This window comes from Balaenoptera ricei, chromosome 15 (assembly GCF_028023285.1).
Source record: "Balaenoptera ricei isolate mBalRic1 chromosome 15, mBalRic1.hap2, whole genome shotgun sequence".
NCBI lineage: Eukaryota > Metazoa > Chordata > Mammalia > Artiodactyla > Balaenopteridae > Balaenoptera > Balaenoptera ricei.
The window spans coordinates 82,651,404-82,657,590 of NC_082653.1; positions in this window are offsets into that span (position 1 = coordinate 82,651,404).

The following is a 6,187-nucleotide window of genomic DNA, read 5'->3' on the forward strand; positions in this document are numbered from 1 at the left end:
TGGAAAAGTGGCGTTTTGTAGGAGACGTCCTATACATCCCAGCAGTGCACTCCCCTCTGGTCACCAGGGCTGTATGCTCTAGGGGTGCCCCTTATGTGGGCTGTTGTGGCTAGCTAATTACTATGGGCAGTCTGGTAGGCAGAGCTGGCCCCCAGTCCAGTTGGCTTCTAGAACCCTGCCTTGTGCAGAGCCCACCAACTAGTTGGGGCCGGGTCACAAGGCAGCTGCTTGCAGAACCCCAGGGGGCCCCAGGAATCCTGATGTTGGTGTCAGCCGGCTAGCTGGGTGGTGCTAGATCCTGGGTTCTCTGGCTAAAAGGCCCAAGGTGTCCCAGAGCTGAAATTGACCTGCTTGTGGGCAGGGCCAGGGCCTGGGGGATGCTAGGGCTGGTGCCTACCTGCCTGCTGATGGGTGGCCTAGGTCCTGCCATGGCATGCTGTGGTCTGCGGCTAATATCTACCTGCTGGTGGGTGGGGCTAGTGCCTGCTCACTGGTGTGAGGTTGGTCCTCAGCCTAGTGCCAGCTCACTAGTACGTGGACCCAGGGCCTAGGGTGTCTTGGGACTGGTACTTGCCAACTGGTGGGTGGAGCTGGGTCCTGGGTTTAGTGTGTGAGGTGAAGTCAGGTCCCGTGCCCTCCAGTGGACACTGGCTGTGAGTTCAGAGGGTCTTAAGGCAGTCTGCCTGCTGGTGGGTGGGGCTGCCCTGGGCCCCAATCCGGCCCACCAGTGGGCAGACACCAACCCCAGGACCACCGCAGCCCTGCAGTTTGCTATGTCAGGACCCAGCCAACATACCAGCAGCAGACGGGTACCAGCCCCAGGACCCCCTGAGCCCTGGCTAGTTGCTTGGCCTGAGACATCCCCGAACTGGTGCCTACGGGCTGTTGGGTGTGAGCAGTGGTGGGGCTAGGTCCCAAGGCTAACGAACTGGAGGGAGGATTCCAAAATGGTACTTACCAGCACCAGCGTCCTTGTGGCAGAACAAGCTCCCCAAAATGGCTGCTGCCAGCGTCTATGTCCCCAGGGTGAACTCCAGTTGTGTTGCCTCCTGCCTCTCCGGGAGACTCTCCAAGATCGCAGGTGGCTCTGACTCAGGCTCCTTTCAAATTACTGCTTCTGCCCTGAGTCCCTGAGCGTGTGGATTTTGGGTGTGTCCCTTAAGAGTGGAGTCTCTCTTTTCCACAGCCCTCTGGCTCTCCCCAAAGCAAGCCCCGCCAGCCTTCCAAGCCGTTCTGGGGGACTCATTTTCCCAATGGCTGGGGAGCCTGATGTGGGCCTCCGAGCCCTTGCTCCTTGGGGACAACCTCTGCAACTGTAATTACTTTCGTGTTTGAGGGTTGCCTGCTCCGGCGGTATGGGTCTTGACTATACCCCAACTCTGCCCCTCTTACCCATCTTGTGGTTCCTTTTTAATATCTTTAGTTGTAGAAGATCTTTTCTGCTGGATTCCAGTCTTTTTCACCAACAATTGTTCTGTAAATAGTTGTAATTTTGGTGTGCCCATGAGAGCATCTTCCTACTCCATCTTGGTCAAATTCCCTCAGTCCCTTGGTGTCTTAATCATAAGTTCTCACAAATGGGTCTACTTCTGGACTCTCCTTCCTAATCTATCCATTGATTTATTTGATTATTCCTGTGTCACTATCACATGGTCCTAAGTAGAATGCTTTTACATTTTGATATTGAAGGTACTCATCCTTTCTCAGAATTTTCTTGGCTATTCCTGAACAGTATCCAGAATTTTGAGCTCTGGAGACACAAAAGGTCATTAAATCTAACTACATGAGCCCTGTATTCATCATTGTTGGCCTCTTTCCTCTTTTGCCTGGAGGTACAGGTTAGACAACACAGGTCTGGTTAATGGCCACCTCCTGCTCTAACATTTCTCGGTGAAATCCCTGCAGCCACAGCCCAAGTCCTGCTGCAGAGAAAATGGCCCTTGTGGTCAGTCTCTAGAATTAGGCCCTTGAGGGTTTGAACTGGTGCCAGAATTTCACAGCTCTTCAAGATTAGGTAAAGCAGGAATAGCCCAACAGGGGACCACACTCTGCTTGAATGTAACTGAGAGGATTTTAGCATAGGTGCAGCACTCTGCTCATGACTGGCTCAAGCCCTCTCTCAGTGAATCCCGGTGACCATTCTTTTATATGAGACATTCCTCCTTTGAGTTTGTAGCGTGAGACTCATTTATTTTTACATCTATTTTAAATGTGTGTAATAGGCCACTTAAGTTCCTGCATCAAAACAATATAAATAACAGATAATATCTGAGTATACACTACATGCTAAATTTGTAACTATGAAGCTAATATATGTGAATCACTCACAACAATCACCTTAAGAGAAAACACTCTGTCCAGCATCACAAGGCTAGTAGTACACAGTGAACAAAAATTGTATCTCCAGAACCCACACTATTAACAACCATGCTGAGCTGCTTCTCCCAGTGGAAAATTTAAATTGAATTACAAGGTTTTTGTCACAAAAGCAGCAGCCCCTGCCACATCAGCAGAGAACCTGCGCCGAGTTCCCAGCTCGGGATGCCTCCCCCTCCTGATGTGAGCGGCTACAGCACCAACACAAGATGCTTTACTTTTCAGCTTCTACTGCACACTCAGCCCCATCACTGGGTCTAATCTGCTGAATTAAATATATTTTCCTTCAGGTTTCCCCAGGATTCTGGGCTCCTGTTCTCTAGTTTCCTGAGGTTCATAGGTTCATCTTTGGTGAGTTTGCTGGTTTTCTCACTATTTCTCTGCTTCTTCCTGACCGCACTCTTCAGTGCCTATTTCTCAGCCATCCCAACTCAACACACAGGGTTTTCAGTTAATCTGTGCTAAAGAGTGACGTTCTGTGGACCCTTTCCAGGATCGCAATGTTCCACCCTATCCCCTGGGAAGGAACTACAGAGCTCAAGACTTCAAAATGTTTTCATGTGAAAATACCTCACCCCCACAACCTCTCATGTCATCCAAGCACAAATTCTTCTTTCATCCTGTAACCCCCAGAGTCAGTGTTGACTGGAGTTCAAAGGACAAAGTGAAGGCTTTAAGTGTCACTTAGCTGAAGACTTTTCTCAGCAATCTGGAAAAACCCTGTTCACTTTATAATTTAGGAGAGAACAACAACTCACCTTCTGGCAGAGCTCATGGTCACAAGGGAAGAAAAAGTCTTACTGAAAAATATTTTAAATGATTTAAAAGCAATGATTCAACAGTAAGATTAACAGGCCATGCACAGCAATGCCAGTTCCCTGAAAAGCATTCCTTGCTGTCACTTATCAACATGGGGAAAGTTCAGCCTGTGAGGAGGCCTCCACCTCTCCTGCCGGAACTGGCCTCAGCTATGGTTCCATCCTGGCCTGGGCCTTACCAGTTGGAGTTGCTGCTCATGAAGCCCACAGCCCTGCCTCTGCCAGCACAGGGCTTACTGGCACAAAACCCTTCAGAGCTGTAGTTGTCAAGATGGGGCATTTGCACCGCATATGGTACAAAATATCCACTGGCGTCATGCAGGAAAAATTAATATTTCTAATTTTAAAAGATAACAGTAATAAAAAGTTAACTTCATTGTATTTTTAAGTGACACTGGTACCCTCACTGGGATCCTCATGCCATGGTTCACCTCTAACAAGATCAGTATCCTAAGGTCATAGAGGCAAATTCAAGATTATGACCAACTACAACTTACGTGCTACAGGATGTAGTGGTTTTGTGGTCCCAAACAGTAGGTACCCCCTTTAAGAATGCTGTTATTTGAACTTGGAAATCATTTTCTGACCTGCTGACAAGTCTTCCAAATGAAGAATCTCAGTGGGTTTTGACTCATTTATTTAAAAAGTAATAAATGCAGCCAAAGAAGCACCTATTCCACTTGGATTTACATATGTTTGAGACATACTCTTTTCAGTTATGATGGTCAGTTTATCTTGATAGTTTTTAATGAACTTTCAACTAGAACTTCAGAAAATGTTAAGCCATGACTTTAAAATTGTTTCTCGAAATAGGCGGAGGAGGAGGACATGAGCTCACCTCTTCTTACGAAAATACCAAAATCACAACTAACTGCGAAACCACCACTGACAAAAAAATGCTGGAACCTACCAAAAAAGATATCCTACATCCAAAGACAAAGAAGAAGCCATAACAAGACGGTAGGAGGGGTGCAATCGCGATAAAAATATTTCTCACTTTGCTCAGTACAACGTTTCTTTTAGAGCAGAAAAGTGTTTTTTGTACTGTTAACCAATAAAATATTTTAAAACATTTATTTCACCATAAATTCATCCATTACATCTTAATGTGTATAATAAATAAGTGGTAAATTTTTATTTAATATATAAATAATTTTTAAACTGATAAATATGTCCAAACTTCTGGCATCTTATGACTCTAAGGTTCTGTTTCAGTTACTAGTGCTACGTAACAAACCACGCAAAACTAGTGGTGTAAACACCATTGTTTTATCATGCTCATGGATTCTATGGGTCAGGAATCTGGAAAAGGTACAGGAAAGATGGCTTGTCTCTGCTCTCTGATGCCTGGGACCTCAGCTGGAAGACTCAAAGGCTGGGTGTTGGAATCATCTGATTCACATCTGAACCACGTCTTGTGGCTGATGCTCAACATAGGCTGGGACCTCAGCTAGGTCTGCTGGAGGGACACCTACATGTGGCCTTTCCATGTGGCTCCTTAGGCTTTCTCACAGCATGGCGCCTGGGTGCCGAGAGTGAACATCTCAAGAAACAGGACGTGGAAGCTGCCAGTTTCTTCAAGGTCTGGGCTTGGAAACTGGCCCAGCATCACTCCACCATATTCTGTTAATCTAGCACTCACAGAGCCCATATTCAAGGGGAAAGGACTTAGACCCAAACTCTCAAATAATTAAGAGTGGCAAAGAATTTGGGGAACACGTTATAAAACTTGCACAGATTCTAAGGTTGGGGCTCAATCTACCACACTGGTCTGTCAGCTGCATAAAGATCTCCAAATTTACAGAGCTTCCAACATTCTCTCTCTTTTGATCTTGTGAAGTACCAGCTTGGCAGGCATTTAAATAACTTGGGACTCCTCTTCCCCCTCCTGGATCCCTAGTGACCTCTGCCTCTGTATCTTTACCTTAGTTTTCCCACTCTGCTCCCAGATCCCACAGAAAAGCTCTGCTCTCTGGAACTGTTCCACTGAATACAGGCTAAAGATCCCCAGGGCACTGGTAGGCTGCCTTTCTAAAATGAGACTCACAACCCAACTTCTAGCTTTTATTTGGCAGGGAGGGAGGGGGAAGGAGGAAGAAATGAGCTTGTTTGGCTGAGTGACTAATCACAGGAAATCATGGATCCTCCTGCAGAAACCCCTAGACTAAGTGGATGACTGTGTCCAGCCTGGGACACCAGACAGTGAGAACTTGAAATTACAGCAGATGCCCAAGACAGGGAAGAACTCGAAGTCGTATTTAAAAGGAGAGGCTGAAGAGTTCCTTAAACCACAGAAGGAAACAGTGAAAGTAGAAAGAGACGACAGTGTTTTCATGTATTTGATTGCTTGTCAGAGGGAAAAGAGAGAACAGAGGTGCTGTGCCGTTCTAGGAAGCAGAACAAGAACAAGTCAGAGTTTCAAGGAGTCCAGCATCCAGAGGCTATTTTGTGGCAGTCTGGGTGAGAGATGATAGCAAGCACTGAGAGGAGAGATCAGAGACATTCTGGAGAATAACCTGCCAGGACTTGGTGAGGAACTAGCTAGGGAAGGAAAGGATGAAGGAGATGGTGGTGGTGAGGATTTGGGGCTGGTCATTCAGAATAACTTCTAAGTTTCTTTCCAACTCTCAGATAGATACTGAGATTCTATAAAAGTTCAAACTATGACAGATGTCTCTGGGATGAGGGCATGAAATTATCCCTGGAAAGAACCCTTGAGTGAAGGCTGCCAAGATATGTGGACTGGGCTGGTCTCAGTGGAGGTGAGACCGGTAGGTCCACCCTTCAACTGATCAGGATGCTACTCTTACCTTCCCTCTTCAGCCTAAACTGTCTCCACTAGATAAACTACTCAAAGGCAGCCAGTCTCCCACTTACTAAGCAATACGTCCCTAAGAACCAGTGTACAAAGCACCTAGCGGGTGTGTGTGTGTGTGTGTGTGTGTGTGTGTGTGTGTGTGTGTGTGTGTGTCCACTTACTAAGCAATACATCC